Consider the following 16,623-nt stretch of genomic DNA (forward strand, 5'->3'; position numbering starts at 1 on the left):
CTTTCGGAGATTTTATTTTATTATTTTAATATAAATATATTGTAATAAGGATAAAATCAAAACCTAAACCGACAACGATTGTTAACGTCTATACGCCTACAAGCGCACATGATGATGATGAGGTAGACTGTGTATACGAAGAGATTGATGAAGCAATTAAACACATAAAAGGAGATGAAAATTTAGTAATAGTTGGAGATTGGAATGCAAGCATTGGAAAAGGCAAGGAAGGAAATATAGTGGGTGAATACGGGCTGGGCAAAACGAATGAAAGAGGGGACCGACTTATAGAGTTTTGCACGAAGTATAATTTAGTAATTGCCAACACCCGATTTAAAAATCATAATAGAAGAATATACACTTGGAAAAAGCCAGGCGATACTGCAAGGTATCAGATAGATTATATCATGGTTAAGCAACGATTTAGAAATCAACTCGTTGACTGCAAATCTTACCCTGGAGCAGACATTGATAGCGACCATAATTTGGTGATAATGAAATGTAGATTGGGGTTTAAAAACCTGAAGAAAAGGTGTCAGTTGAATCGGTGGAATTTAGAGAAGCTTGAGGAAGAGGAGGTAAAGAAGATTTTTGAGGAGGACATCGCAAGAGATCCTCCGAAGTTTTTGAGAGAACTGGTAGAAAACCTTGGGTTTCAGATGATATATTGCAGCTGATGGATGAACGTAGAAAATATAAGAATGCTAGTGATGAAGAAAGTAAAAGGAACTATCGGCAATTAAGAAATGCTATAAACAGGAAGTGCAAACTGGCGAAAGAAGAGTGGATTAAAGAAAAGTGTTCAGAAGGAAGTGGAAAGAGAAATGAACATTGGTAAAATAGACGGAGCATACAGGAAAGTTAACGAAAATTTTGGGGTACATAAATTAAAATCTAATAATGTGTTAAACAAAGATGGTACACAAATATATAATACGAAAGGTAAAGTCGATAGATGGGTGGAATATATTGAAGAGTTATATGGAGGAAATGAATTAGAAAATGGTGTTATAGAGGAAGAAAAGGAAGTTGAGGAGGATGAAATGGGAGAAACAATACTGAGACCTGAATTTAAGAGAGCATTAAAAGATTTAAATGGCAGAAAGGCTCCTGGAATAGACGGAATACCTGTAGAATTACTGCGCAGTGCAGGTGAGGAAGCGATTGAGAGATATACAAACTGGTGTGTAATATTTATGAAAAAGGGGAATTTCCGTCAGACTTCAAAAAAAGTGTTATAGTCATGATACCAAAGAAAGCAGGGGCAGATAAATGTGAAGAATACAGAACAATTAGTTTAACTAGTCATGCATCAAAAATCTTAACTAGAATTCTATACAGAAGAATTGAGAGGAGAGTGGAAGAAATGTTAGAAGACCAATTTGGTTTCAGGAAAGGTATAGGGACAAGGGAAGCAATTTTAGTCCTCAGATTAATAGTAGAAGGAAGATTAAAGAAAAACAAACCGACATACTTGGCGTTTATAGACCTAGAAGAAGCATTCGATAATGTAGACTGGAATAAAATGTTCAGCATTTTAAAAAAATTAGGGTTCAAATACAGAGATAGAAGAATAATTGCTAACATGTACAGGAACCCAACAGCAACAGTAACAATTGAAGAACATAAGAAAGAAGCCGTAATAAGAAAGGGAGTCCGACAAGGATGTTCCCTATCTCCGTTACTTTTTAATCTTTACATGGAACTAGCAGTTAATGATGTTAAAGAACAATTTAGATTCGGAGTAACAGTACAAGGTGAAAAGATAAAGATGCTACGATTAGCCGATGATATAATAATTCTAGCCAATAGTAAAAAGGATTTAGAAGAAACAATGAACGGCATAGATGAAGTCCTACGCAAGAACTATCGCATGAAAATAAACAAGAACAAAACAAAAGTAATGAAATGTAGTAGAAATAACAAAGATGGACCACTGAATGTGAAAATAGGAGGAGAAAAGATTATGGAGGTAGAAGAATTTTGTTGTTTGGAAACAGAATTACTAAAGATGGACGATGTAGGAGAGGCATAAAATGCCGAATAGCACAAGCTAAACGAGCCTTCAGTAAGAAATATAATTTGTTTACATCAAAAATTAATTTAAATGTCAGAAAAAGATTTTTGAAAGTGTATGTTTGGAGTGTCGCTTTATATGGAAGTGAAACTTGGACGATCGGAGTATCTGAGAAGAAAAGATTAGAAGCTTTTGAAATGCGGGCTATAGAATGTTAAAAATCAGATGGGTGGATAAAGTGACAAATGAAGAGGTATTGCGGCAAATAGATGAAGAAAGAAGCATTTGGAAAAATATAGTTTAAAGAAGAGACAGACTTATAGGCCACATACTAAGGCATCCTGGAATAGTCGCTTTAATATTGGAAGGACAGGTAGAAGGAAAAAATTGTGTAGGCAGGCCACGTTTGGAATATGTAAAACAAATTGTTAGGGATGTAGGATGTAGAGGGTATACTGAAATGAAACGAGTAGCAGTAGATAGGGAATCTTGGAGAGCTGCATCAAACCAGTCAAATGACTGAAGACAAAAAATATATATATATATATATATATATATAAATTTAAATGATAAAATATGCCCAAATCCTTATTGCTACGATTTGGATATATGAATAATCAAGACTTGTTTCAATATTTGAATTAGAGAAAACACATTTGTTTCACCATAAACCCAAACCCAAGAAGGCTCGATGATAACCCAAGTGTTTTTCACCGTGAAAAAACAAAAAAAAAAATTAAAGGTCCAATCTGATTTAAAGAACTGTTGTGTACAATTTTTTGGGGGTGGAAAATTTACTTGAGTTCTTATCTGAACTCGCACATTAGAAAAAGTTTATTTTTCTAATTCCTCTGATGAAAATAGATGAAGAGAAATGTCTCACTAAAATCACAAAAGCAAAATAGTAGAGGTCTTATAAACTACACTATCATTTTTTCATTAGAATTTTATATAGTATCATTTGAAACCACCGTTAAATAATAAAGAATGTCAAATATCAAGGAGAAATCTGCACCTAGCATTTATACCCTCAATGATCTACAGAAACCAGTTCAACTAGGCCGTTGATATTTTACCTAACTTCACAATCTTCAATTACAACAATGTTATGCCCTGAGACATTCCAAACATTGCAGAACCATTAGGTTAAATTTAATGTAGTTTCTCGCCATACCCGCTGCCTTAATGAAAGAATACTTTTTTTTTAGATAGGATTCACAGTTACATTTTTAGACTTTAATGAAACTACAAGGTCATTCTAGAAGAGTTTTTTTTACTATCAAATATTAGAATGACAGTATTCTTATTAACTACTAGAATTTATTAAATTTAATTTTTTTGGTACAGTTGATAATTGTACATTAAACATTTTGTACAATAATAAGATATAATACAACTAATTGTATTTGATTCTTTAATAAAACAATCAATAAATCTAAATAAAATTTTCAGTCAAATCAAATTTGTTTATAGAGAACATCGCAGTCTAATTATATTAAGAGCAATTTAATAAAAACAATTTACAAAAACTAAAAATTATTCAAACAGGAAGCATTTAAAGTAAACAACAACCTTGAATAACGTTTATCTACAAATAACAATAACAGGCGACTAACTGATTTGACAATTTTTAAACTACTAAAAATTTTAAAAAAGTACAAAAGAAATTAATGATATGTAAAAATACTGTCCCTGGTAAATTAATGTGCTATTTTGCATACTGACTCGCCTACTCTTATTATGAAGCATCCAAGATAAAGAAATACGAACCAAAAAAGTCTTCCTTTGAAAGTAACGGTGTCCTATTAGTTAACATTCAACCTTAGCAATGAACAGAAAAATGTATTATAATTTAATTTTAATTAAAGGACTGAATACAAAAAATATTTGTACATGCATTCAGCATTCTACTGATATGAAACATAACAAAAAATTAATTTCAGTTTTCTAATGTGAAATAAGATTCATTTTTTTTTTTATACAAGGAAAGCACATTAATCAATTATATATTTTCCATTTGTCCAATAATCTTTTGTCATCTTTCTGGCAACTTCATGATTCCGCACTCATAGAACTTCTGATCCTAATCAGCAAACAACTGAACTAACTATGATTTCAGGCCATCATCATTAGTGAACATTTAGTCAGTCAAAGAGTTTAGCGTCAAGAGTATAGCCAGCTTTGAGATAAATGGTAATCTGATTGTGCAAGATCAGGGCTATATGGGAAATGAAACATCACTTCCCGACAAAGCTCCAAAACTTTCTACAAGATACCAAAAATCTGTGAAGCCTTGCATTGTCTTGATGGAGCATAATTCTTTTAAATTCTGCCAATTATGTCAGTTTTTCTTTGATCGTTTTCTCCAGTTTCATTAGCTGTTGACAGTAAACATCTGAATCAACTGTTTCATCACTTGGAAGCAGCTCAACACATTTGTAAGCCCACCAAATTGAGCGTAATATTTTTTTTGAAATGATTCAGTTTCCATGTGGTTTGTGCTGGTTCATCATACTTTGACCGTGATCCAATTTTCATCACTAAGTGATGATTTGTTTCAAAAAAAGATCGACTTCATTGCATTTGAGATACATATCGCAAATACTGATTCATTGTGTTAAAAAAATCTCTTTCAATTCATGCAGAACTTCATAACAAGTCCAAAATATTCAATGTGATTTTCAACCACTGTGTGCGATACGTTTAACCTCTCTGCAATCTCTAGTTATATGAAGATCCAATTTTTTGTATCTTCTTCAGTAGGTTGACCAGCAATGTCGTTCTATCTTTGAGTGAAAAATCACAACAAAATTTTTTAAACTGATTCTGATAAATTCATTCTGTTAGGCGAACAACATCATAAATAAACTTTACATATCTCTTTGTGACCCCCAGCTGCGTTCTTTTCTTTATGAAAATAAAAAAATAAAATATGTGAAAAATGTTCATTTTTGCACTGGATGTTAAAATTGACCATAAAATAACAGGAGCAAACAAAATTACATGCAAGTTTAAAGTATGATAAAGAGCGACAGCTATCAAATCCCAGAAGAAAAAAATCATAACGCTGACATAAGTCCTTCAAAACAAACATAAATTATTTATTTGTGTAAACCAAAATTACTTACTTGCCAACCCCATGATAAAGAATAGAAACCTTACACAATTTTTCCAAATCATTAATCACAGAAAAATAAATTTACAAAACATTCCTAGCTCAAAATTATTTATTTTTCAAAATGCTGAAACATAAGATATCAAACATTTCTAATTATAATCATGAAATTAATTTTCTTGAAATATATTCGGAAAAACATTTTACAAACTTATAAATACAAAAACAAATAAATTTTGTACTTTATTTTCATTTTTCGCACTATAACACAAAAGTTAAAATACTTATATTTTTAAATTATTTATTGATTAAAATTTAGTTTCACTGATTTAAAATATCAGGACCAATATAAGTTCAATAAATTATATCGTTTTGGATGTAAATTTAACCAGATAATTCTACAAACAGGTAAGCAATAATGGTTAAAAATGTATCAAATGTTACACTGTAAATTATTTTATTCAGTAATATTTTGACTTGTAGAATATATTATCTTCTGCATGAGGTATAGCTACGTGGTTCCCAAATGAGATTTTTAAAAGCTACAATTTATTTATTAAACTCAAATTTATTGGAAAATTTTATTCCACTATCTTTTTTTTCTGCAAATAGGTGGATGATATTAATTCTCAGAGCAAGTATATATAATATGAATGTGAAATTTCACTTATTCTTAAGAAAAAAAAGAAAAAAAAAAATATATATATATATTCAACTCTACCAAACTAGACAAGAAAACTGTATGCATGCAATAAAAATCAGCACAATACCTCTACTTGCATAAAAGCTACTTACATAATTCTGTTGAAATCTTTTAAAAATTACTAAACGATTTAAAATAGTGTCCTACAAACTTATTTAAAACACAATTATAATAAGATTTTATTTAACAAAAAGTATACTGTTCTGTAGATGAATTTTTAAATAATAGTAACTAAAATATCCTGCACAGTTCCTTAACTTTTCCTGCTTCACCTTGACAGAATTTGCAATATGGCGTAGAACTTTTAATTGCTATTGACTTTATTATGCATAATATTTAGGATAAAATAAAAAAAAAAGATGAAAATTTACATGAAAAAAATGATAAGATTTGACATTCTTGATCATATGATTAACAATACAGGAAATGGAAAAAATAAGAATTTGAGGTAAAACAAGTTATGCAGATGATAAGTAAATGAAAATTAAGAAGATTTTAAAGGAAGTAGCAAAAGAGGTGATACTGTTTAAAAATAAGAACAGAATACAAAAAGTGTGGATTGCAAGTAAATGTTTGACAAGATGAATGAAAAAAGAAAGTGGAAAAATATACAAACAGTACAAGATAGAAGGAAATATGAAAGATTCAATAATTAACTATGTAGTGAAACTGAGAAAGTTAAGGAAAAGTGACTCGAGGAAAAATGAACAGCGATAGAAAATTTGGAAAAAGAAGGAAGATATGAGCTAATGTATAAAGAAGCATCAGAAATAGTTTTTAACGAGAAACGGGAGAAGAAAATGTATCAGATAGAGGTAAAGGATGGGGAAACACTTAATGAGAAGGAGGAAATAAAAAGGAAATAGGAAGAATATAATGCGGATTTATATGAGTTACGAGAAAAGCCAAGAGATATGGGAGTGGAAGAAGAGTACAAAGTTCATGAAGGTCAAAAAAGGTACAGTATATTAAAAATTTAAATATAAGGCAATTAAAATGATAAGAAAAGGAAAAGCCGTGGAATGTGATGAAATACCAATTGAACTGTTAGTGCTAGGAAAGACAAGAATTGTTAATACTAGATCGATGCAATGGAATACTTAAAGAAGGAAAGCGGCCAAAGGACTTCAGATATACAATAATGGTACCAACAGAAAAGAAAAGAGATATAAAGAAGTGGGAAGAATATAGAATGATTAGCCTAATATCACATGCAGCTAAGGTAATATTAAGGAGATATACGTAGCAGTATTGATGAATAGTACAGGTTTAGAAGATTGTGTTGGAACAAGGGACACTGTAGAGCTGCTAAAAATAATAGGTAAGAGGTACACTGAAAGGAGGCAAAGAGTGTAAATTGCATTTGTTTTTTTTAGAAAAGGCATTTGACAGAGTTAAATTGGATAAATTACTGCTAATTTTGAAAAAAAAAGGGAGTTGACTGGAAAGAGCTGTACTACACCAGAAAATAAAAGTGAGGGTAGGAGATGAAATCAGAAGAAGAATAGGGATTGGAAGGGGAATGAGGCAGGGATGCTGTATGTTATCAACACTGTATAGTATATTTCTGGAAGAGATAATTAAATGTTATTCAAATGGTAAAAGAGGAATAAATATAACGGGAAGAAGAATAGAATGTACACATTTTGCTGATGATATGGCGACAGAGAATCCAAGTAAACTAAATGAAATACTCAATGACTTAAATGTTGCTCGCAAAAGTGGATTAACAAAAAGAATACAAAATGAATGGTATTAGGTGAAAAAGAGGACAGGACTGAGATTAAAATAGGAAAAATTTTAGAGTAGGTGAAAAAATTTCAGTACTTAGGGAGCTTTATAACTAATGTCCTGACTTGTGCAGTAGAAATTAAAACAATAATATCAAGAAGTAAGCAGGTATTTAATAAGAAGGAAAGACTGCTGTGTAGAAAGTTAAACTTAGCGTTAAGGAAGAGATTAATGAAAGGTTTTATTTTAAGTATGATGCTCTATGGAGCTGAAACACGGATGATGAGAAAGGCAGACATAAAACGAATCAAAGCTTTTCAGAGATAGGTGTGGTGCAGATTAATAAATGTCAGATGACAAGACCATGTAACAAATGAATAAGTATTAAGGAGAATCAGAGAGAAAAGGAAAATGCTAAATGTGATTGAATATAGGAAAAGGAACTGGCTGAGACTGTATAAGGTGTTTATTAGTGGATTTGGTGAATTGAAGGAATGAAAGAGATTTCAATGATAGATTAAGGAAAATATGCTGAAATAAAGAGCTTAGTAAAGAATGGAACAAGGTGGAGGGCAGCAGCCATAAAAGGACCTGCCCTAATAGCAAAACACGATGAATGAATGATTATATTTTACCTCAATTATACAGTACCAAACTACAATTGAGTAAAAGAGTTTTAGAAAAAATTTTTGGTTCTATTCAACCTCTTTGCTCAATAGCTACCCTCATATAACATTTCTAATAACAACCACAACTTGAAAAAAAAGTATAAAAAACTCAAAAAAAGTCACAATTCTAAAGTTGGGTCCCATGGAACTACCTTTTTTTAAAAAAAGAAGTTCTCTAACACTTGGTACAACTGTATTTTCAATTTTAAAAATCTAATATTTTAAATACGAGTTCCATTTGACCCCTTGTTTTTTGGGAGTTAAAAAATTATTTATTGAAGTAATTATTTACTTCAGTTAGTCGGCCCAATATGGTGCAATGTTATTCAAAGAGAATAAAAAAAAAAGGCTGGTAAACTATTACAAGATTTGTCTGACTACATCAGTCAAATCACGATTACAAAATAAGACTTAAGCATCAATCAAAATTCCCAAATTTTAAATAAAAAATTGTTATTTTAGGCCTTATTCTGTAGGAAAATTTTACTTTTGAAGACATGATCCCAAACAAAAAAGAGTTAATTTAAAAGAGAATTGTTTAAAAATATTGAAAAAATAAAGTATAACTTTTATGAAAGTAATAAAAAAAATTGCTTCTCATTTTGGACCTAAAATATAGGTGCCAAAGCTATGTAAATTTTTATAGCCCTTTAAGTGATGACTAAAAATAAAAATAAAAAAAAATTATTGAGTTAGATCTAAAAAAAAGAATCCATATTTTTTAGAGGCGAGGAATAAAGAAATATTTTTCTAAAAATATTCACATATAGTCAAGTTAAACAAATTTGCTTAAGTAAAGTTTTTTCAAACCTGCTTCAATAGACAATAAAATAAGAAAAAATTTCAAAATGTTTTCTGCATTTTTGGTCCAGGATTTACAATTTTTAAAAATAGCCAACATTTCTTGATAGCTTTATGAAATATTAACTTTCAAAAGAATTTTGAAAAATATTAAAATCGAAGGGAAATACAACAACATATAAACAAAACATATTTCAATATCAACAGGTAGGGGTTGATGTTCTGAAAAAACATTTTTCATTATGTGTGTATTGCTGTAAACAAATTTACTTTAATAAATTTTTTTCTAAAATGCCTCTGAAGAGAATTAAGTTTATTCATGATATCCCTTCAGGATCTTAATAAATTTAAAAAAATATGATCAATGCGCCCCACATAAAGAAATATTTGAGCCAAATTTGAAGAAAACTGATTCATAAAATCCTAATATGCAAGGCCAAAAGTAACACATATACATACGTTGTTGGGTCTAGATCACTAATTTGACTAAAATGTAGATTTAAAAAAAAAATCTGACATCATATATTTTCTCCTTGAATATATAGCTACAAGACTTTACAATATGTAAAACAAATTGTTAGGGATGTAGGATGTAGAGGGTATACTGAAATGAAACGACTAGCACTAGATAGGGAATCTTGGAGAGCTTCATCAAACCAGTCAAATGACTGAAGACAAAAAATATAAAAGAAAAAAATATATAGCTACATTCACCGGGAAAGTAGATTAGTATTCTAAAAAAAAAATATAGATACTGATATGCTCCCTTGTCCGATGGGGTTGAAAAACAGACTGAAAATGGGATATATATATATAAAACGCTAAACCTAAGATTACAATTAAAAAAATAATGTTTAGAAATAATTTTAAATATCCACAATCCCTAAAAACGATTGACTCAAAACTGGAATTTTAAATAATCATACTATATTTTCTATGACTGCTAACAGAATGTCAAAAACTACCCTTTCTTCATTTTAATTTTATCCAAAACGCCATCAATACTCATATATAGAAATTTTTTTAAAGAAACTACATCAAGCCAGTCCTGAAATATTAATAAAAGTACAGGCCAACATATGTACAAGCATATATACATCTTCTGAAAACTGCTATAACTTTATGGTTTTTGAACTATGGAAAAGTCTTGAAACTTCAACATTTGCAAAAACCCTGATAACCAAAATTCTGGCCAATCACTATATGTTACTTTTGTAATTATGCTATAATACAGCAGTAGAGAATACAGTCAATAAAGTAAATTTAAAAAAAAACTGTGTTTTCTGCATCCTGTTCAATCCATACATAAATATGTCCTCAAGTATTTTTCGTTAACCCCTTCTGAATTGCTATTTGATTTGTAGTTTTTTTTGTTTTTTTTTATTTAATATCTATGTGAACTTTTTTAATATATTTATTTTTTTATTTTATAATTAATTGTGTTTTATGTTGCTGTTCAGATCAAGGTTTTATCATGGTTTGTTTCCCTTCATTCAGCCAAGCAAACGCAGGGAAGTTACTTTTTATTATCCTTTGAGTAATATATATATATATATAAATTTATACACCGATCAGAATAAAATAATTATATATTTATATAGTATCTGTGCACTACATAAACAAAGTTGCTTCCATGATTAATTTCTAAGATGTATTTCACTTTCTATGCATTCTAAAAATAATAAAGGAAGAGATTTTTTTTTTAAATGACTTGTTTATTTCTATTTATGTCTTTTATCTTGATTTGAGTTTATTTTACATTTTACTGTTTGTACAGGTTACACATAAATGATATAATCTGTTTTAACAAAACTAGTAAGATAAATTTAGTGTAACTAGAAAAGACAATTTTATTTATAATAAAACCAATGTATATTATGTTTTCGTTTGACATATATACTAATGTAAAAATAGATTTCTGATAAGAAAAAAATAGATTTCTGGCATTTACTCAGTTTGGATCAATGTAATAAAAAATGTTATTAAGACACTGCATCATACATTTTATATGCTGAAATGTTTTACTAAAATACATCCACACAGAGTAAATCATACTAAACTGTCCTTAAATAAAATGAACCCAAATTTGAAATTTAAAAAAGTTTCTGTGTGTATACCTTACAATTCTATTTGATTTAATTTTATTACTTAAAACTTTTATGTCAAAATGCATACTCTGCAAATAACATAAAAATATATTTATCCCAATAGGAGAGTAAAATTTCAATTTCCTTATCAAAATCATTAATTCTATTTTCATCCGCAGAATTCTTTTTTGATTGCGTTCTGAGCATATATAAAAAAAACAAAGCTTTATCATAATGAGGAAAGCAAATATAATTTTTATAAATCAGTTTTTTTTTTTAATGATTAAGTCCTGAGAGAAATATATTTCAAGTACAGTAGTGTTTCAAACCATTACAATATAATATGGTAGTTTTCAAATATAGTAAAAGTTCTATATATTAAAAACTAATCAATTTTTTTTTATTCAGATGATTAGTTGTTACTGTGAATGAAACTCTAACGTTTTAACAGTAAACACACCAGTGTATAATTCTGGAACAAAATTTCAGGACAAAATTCAATCTCTAAATAATAATTATTATAAAAAAAGAAGAAAACTAATAATTCACAAAAAGTTTTAGTAACTATTTTTACTCAGTAGATAGCAGCACTTAATTATCCGATTACAAAACTACCTCCCAGATTTTTGGATTTTCTTAATCTTATAAAATTCCTAACAATTATCACTGAAAAAACAAGATAGTTTAATATAAAAATGTTAACTTTAATTACTACTAAACATAATAACAAAATCAGTTCTTAAATACTGCTTCCCATTTTTACGTTATGCTAGATTTGAACAATTGAGAAAAATCACAAACCTTGCACACAAGGCTTTTTCACTCAGCAGACCATAAACACTTTTACTTTATTACAGTAAAACTAATGAGGATTTCAGTAATTTTTTTCCAAGGATTAAAAATTTTATTTTTAGCATTTTATAAATTTACTAAATATGGTCTTTCATTATTTTTTTCAAATGTGAAATACTGTTCTAAAAGATTTTCACTCTGTAGAGAGCAGCACTAAACTGCCTAATTACAGTACAACTTCTAATGTATGAATTTATTTAAAGAAACTTATTTCCTACAATTAATTAAATATAACAATCTAAAAACTTTTTTTTTTAATTTTAATAATATTTAATAAAAGTTAATCATAACTTGAACTGGAATGCTTAAAGAAAAAATCAACTAGTTATAGACCAAAAAAAAATCGGTTTCTAATTTTGTTTTATTTAATAATATTTGTATTCACTGCTGTATGTAGAATTAACAAATGTTATTTCATAGAATATTTATTTATATAAAATAATTCAAACAAAACAACTACAAATTTTCAATTTTTTTTTAAAAACAGGTTATCTTGGTCACGCACAAGTCCATATAAACAGAAAAACATATTTGAACTATAAACATAAATTGAAATAATGGACTTTTGTTTATGTTTTATAAATAAGTAGAATTTATTTTTTGGCCATCCAAGACATAATTTTTAATTATATATGTATAAAATACAATGATAATCTAACTATGAAAAAAGACATCACTCATCTACCTAGAAAATTATGAAACAATAAAATTTTCAACCCAAAATCTGTTATCTCAAGAAAATAGTTCATTCATCTTCTTAAGTAAAATAGATTATTAAAATAGAATTCAGCCTACTTTCAAAAATTTCTTTTGAAGAAACTACATAATATATCTAACTAAACGTTACTTAGTTGGCAACTTACAATATTAGTAAAATGAAAAATGGCACGATCCTTTAAGTTTATCTCTTCACCCAAAAACAAGAATTTTTTAGCAAAATTTAATCATAAAACCACCCTCAAAGTTCATTAAAAACATCAGTAAAAGAATAATTCTGATGTCTTATAATTCCAGAGTATTTAATTAACATCATTACATACAAAAACAGACACATATGGATGTTCTGAATAATATACATTAAGATATGACATAAAAATTGATGATATTAACTAACAAATCCTAATCAAATTATAAATAATATCAACTTTAAACATTATTTTTAACTTTTTATTATTAAAAAAACTAATAGCATTATATTTTTTACATTTCAAGTGATGAAATGAGGTTTACACAAGAATAAAATATTTACAACTCACTACAAAAAACGGGTTGACTGCCATAAGATATAAAATGATGTGTCAGCCAGTTATCCATTATTGATATGAGACATCATTTGATGTCTCAGTTTCACAATCCAATACTACTATAAGACATCAAATGATGTCTCAGTGTAATGTCACACGTAAGATGCAATATTATTGCTTATTACATTTTTTTTTCTTTTGTGTTGTATGTAGCACAGAAGTTTTCTTTAAATTTTTAATTAATGTTTTTTGAAAATCATCAAATAAAAGCAAAATCAACACAATTCAAAAGTGTTGTAATAAAATGTGAATTAATTTTAGTTGTTTACTGACAAAGTTTAGTTAGATTTTAATATCAAGTACTCTTAAAAATATTAAATTCAAATTTTTCTTTAAAAATCTCAATTCAAGGTATAATTATCAATAAAATGTGATTTTATTACAGAAGAAAGTGACTTTTAGTACTTTACGTTAAAAAAAAAAAATATTTTTACAATTAATAAAAATAGTATTTTCACACAATTCTGGATTTGTAGAATTAAAAATAAATACAATTAGTTAAAAGATATTATAATTCAATTAAAATATGTTAAACATTCTGAGACATCAAGTGGTGTCTTGTTATCACGGTTGCTATGAGACACATATTGACGCCTCAACTTTATTTTTGAATATTTCAAAAAGTAAAGTTGCAAAGTTAAATTGGTATGAAAAATTAGTAATAGGGTAAACAAAACCTTTATTGAAATTTTAAAAAAAATTGATAGAACTAGTGGATATTTTTAGTAAAATAAATATAACAACCTTGGAAAAGTTGCATTTTTCAGTGTGACAGTCAGCCTGTTAAGTACTCTAAATTTGTCCTTTCTCCATTTAATTACAAATAGTTAAGTTTTTCTTTTCAGTATGTGGTAAAATGGCACATTAGACCTGATCAGTTAAATTTTTATAAAATCTGCTTCACTGGAGTTTAATTTTTATGACTGCTCGACTGCAACATTTACCATAATTTAACGGGACATACATTCACTTATGAAAAAATAACACATGAAAGCATTACATATAATATTACAATTAATCTATGTAAGTCACCTCAAAGAAACTGAACAAACATAAAAATATTTTAACCAGACATGCTAATTATATAAATAGCAAATAACAGTTACAAGTCAACATTATTACACAAATATTAGATTTACATTAACACACTGAATTCAACCGTAACCAAAACATGCAGGAATTTTCTAATAACTTCAAGATAGGCATCATTAATTACAAGATAAGATGCAACACCAATTAAAAAGAGAAAAAAATTACAATAATGAAATGACTTTCTGAGAGAACATTTCCATATATTTAAAAAATTAATTCTAAATATTTTAATACTCTATAATGTTTGTTTCAGTTAAATCAGGAACTGTTCATAGTCAAGTCAGAATTCATGTAAAAAAAAAACTAGTATAAAACTTAAAACGCCTTGGAAATAATTTTTTTCAAGCATCTAGAACTAATGCAACTAATTAACAAGGGTATTTTAATTAATATCATTAATTTTTTATAAAGCAATTTAACCAAGATTAGTTATTCTTTATATGTTTATTATTCAAATAAATAAAAATATAATGTTATTTTTTGAGGTGCCCTCAAAAAGTCAGGGCAAATTTTACCAATACAAAGATGGACGGATACACATCAAAATCGGAGATATTCCAAATTGTAAATAATTACCATAATTTTTAGTTTTTTTATATTTATTTAATTTATCTTATTAAATCATTTGTTTATATTTAAATAATTAATATAGAGTTAACCATATCTATTCTTTATATTTATAATTTAGCCAATACATTTAAGAAATAATTTGGAAATGTCATCCCATTACACCATGGTTTTGAAGTAAATTTCATTTTTTGTTTACTCATTAATTGCTAACTAAAAAAACTTACTTATTACCATCATACATTAAAATTTCAAGTAGGCAAACTGGAAAATTACTATTTCAGGAAAAAATGCTATGGATTATAAAAGATAGTCACTAGAGTTTTTCAGAACTAAATTAATAAAAATTATCGGCTATAAACCACAGAAAATCACACAAGGTTCCAATGTTTTAAGTAATTAGAAATGCGATATTAATTTCCCAAAAAATTATTTTTTTTTTAAAAACCCTATTTTTACCTAAATTTTTATATTTAGAATTTTTGTAACGAATTTATGATCACGAATTCTATTTATTTATTTTTTTCTAATTTATTAAGGTATTAAATTTAAAAAAAACACTTACGATTTATTAAATTTAGTAATATTTTAATAAAATAACGATAATTTAAACTTTGAAATAAGAGTAGTTACACAAAATAAAACATTAAAAAAGCCGACCAACGTTTACAAAGTAGAATGGCATAAATTTATTAAAACCATTACTGCAGTTGTAGTATCCCACTTTCTAAAATTATCTGAACACGACTATTGTGTGTAAATATCAAAAAAAGTTCACATCAATTTACTCAAGTATATAATTAATAAAAAGAAGATAATAAAATAAAGAAACCTACATAAATGTAAAAACCTTCAATAATAATAGAATATAAAATAAAAAAAGTAGAGAAATGGATTGTTATAAAAGATAGGTTAAGTTTCCAAAAAACCAGGAACTAGTCTCATACCGCATAGACTACGATGACACGAGTGAAAAATTAATTAAAACACACCGACACACAGTACTTTGTATAATTATACACAATTAGGGATCTTTACCAAATTGTTATATAACTTAAATAAAAATAAACTGAAAATAATGTAATTTTTACACTAAAACTAAGAGGCGTTGCCTACAAGCTGTAGTAATATAATTTTATTATTATACTGACAAAAGACTGAACTATTTTCAAAAAAACACGAACTCATATAAACTATACGATTGTTAGAAATATTTTAAGAATATAATTAACGTGTAAACTTGCCTAAAAATATTATTATCACTAACACACCGCACGTTTAACTAGGATAACCAATAAACAATTGAATGATTTACAATAGATCCGCTGCAGAATTACTAGCAGCACAATCGATTATGACGTCATATGTGAGTAATTTCGTACTGATGATGATTAAAACGGATAAAACTCTTAAGATTTTTTATTAATTATCTTATTATTATAATGATTTAATATTGATTAATTTTTTGGATATCATATCAGGATAATCTCGGTAAAATGTTAATAATTTCATCTTCTGCTCATTTTCTTTATTAATCCGAGATATTTTACATAACACGATTGTTCATCTTACAATATTCTTGTAAGATAAATTCCTAAGAATTGAGTGACTAATAAGAACACTGTGCCTACTTTTAAAATAGAACATCATCACACTACTGCTACTTAATGCTCTACTTCTTTCCTA

At 27.7% G+C, this 16,623-nt stretch overlaps 1 protein-coding gene across 3 annotated transcripts in view; it reads right to left on the reverse strand.

The window, feature by feature from the left end:
* LOC142333554 (ras-related protein Ral-a) overlaps positions 1 to 16,333 on the reverse strand; it is a 43,860-nt gene extending 27,527 nt beyond the window's left edge. The window contains exon 1 of one of the 3 annotated variants that reach the window (XM_075380835.1): positions 16,182 to 16,333. The gene's annotated coding sequence lies outside the window, so the exon portion shown is untranslated. Of the gene's footprint in view, positions 1 to 14,022; positions 14,196 to 16,088; positions 16,110 to 16,181 lie in introns of those variants that run through there. The other 2 variants (XM_075380837.1, XM_075380836.1) reach the window with 2 other exon arrangements.
* Positions 16,334 to 16,623: the final 290 nt, after the last annotated feature.

Source organism: Lycorma delicatula, chromosome 13 (assembly GCF_047948215.1).
Source record: "Lycorma delicatula isolate Av1 chromosome 13, ASM4794821v1, whole genome shotgun sequence".
Taxonomy (NCBI): Eukaryota; Metazoa; Arthropoda; class Insecta; order Hemiptera; family Fulgoridae; genus Lycorma; species Lycorma delicatula.